The sequence below is a fragment of the Bidens hawaiensis genome, unplaced genomic scaffold (assembly GCF_021521415.1).
Source record: "Bidens hawaiensis isolate Kalapana, Puna unplaced genomic scaffold, B.hawaiensis_p1.1 tig00053264_1, whole genome shotgun sequence".
NCBI classification, from domain to species: Eukaryota; Viridiplantae; Streptophyta; class Magnoliopsida; order Asterales; family Asteraceae; genus Bidens; species Bidens hawaiensis.
In genome coordinates this window covers 112253-113507 of record NW_027499601.1, presented here as the reverse complement: position 1 = coordinate 113507, position 1255 = coordinate 112253, and positions in this window count along the sequence as shown.

Below are 1255 nucleotides of genomic sequence, written 5' to 3'. Positions count from 1 at the left end.
AAAAAGCTACCATGACATACAATGGCTGTTCTAAAGTCTTTTAGGCCTAATAACTTCACTAGTTAAGCACACAGAATCAGTATATCTATCACTACCATGACCGTCGCTTTGATATCACTTGTAAGTCCCCTCGGGGCGTCGCCGATCGATACGAGATCCGCACGACGTCTAGGAGTGCGGAATCCTCCTAGACTCGTTTAATGGTGTAGAAGACGAAGAACACGATTACACACAAACACATACACAAACAAACACACGAATGGGATAAACACATCTGCAGATCTTTTATATAATAATCATAACTCGTTACATACCGAACATGAAAACAAATGACGGCCGACCCGAGGTGAGCTCTACCTCGGGTCGTCCCACACGACTCTCCCTCTCTGTTTCTCTCTAGTCAATTGAACCTAACACTCAAAACTCTAATTTTCTGGATACTCAAACCTAAACAAGACACACACATATATATATAAACTTCACGGGCTTGGGCCTGTAGGCGAAGTTGTTACAACTTCCCGCGAAGTTGTTCTAACTTCGCCTATGGCAGAAGTTGTTACAACTTCGCCTATGGCGAAGTTGTTCTAACTTCGCCTATGGCGAAGTTGTTCTAACTTCGTACCTCGTTTCCGATGAACAGAATTGCATAGCGACGGTCACAAAATGCACCAACAGACTCCCCTTTGACCGTTGCTCTCAATTCTAACAAACACAAAATATCATCTGTTACAAACCATGCACTAACAGACTCCCTCTTAACTGATGATCTTCTGTTTGCTCATCAACCAGCCGTGTCTGAAACTGTCGTGTAGCTTCACAAATCTACCAATCACCCAGCGTCTTCCATATCCGATCTCCCCTTCAGTGTAAGCTTCTCCGACTATATAGATTGAGGTCTTTGAAATGCATGCATCCCCGTGCCTAATTGATCATCTCAACCAATCACGTGAGTCCTTCTGACTTCACAACACGTGAAGTTCTACTAACTTCACCAACACGTGAAGTTGGGCTCCCTCCACAACTTCACCAACACGTCGGCATACGATAAGGTTTAATCTTCAACTACTCAACATCAAGTGATCAATTTCATCACAAAACCACCTTGACAGAATCTAACACACATGACCATTACTTAATCCGAAGCATCTTCAATCACCAGGGATAACGATCAAGAACATAAACACTTTAATTCCCGATTAAATCCAACTTGTTCCAGAATTTTCACTTTAATAAATAAGCATCACGTTTCAGGATC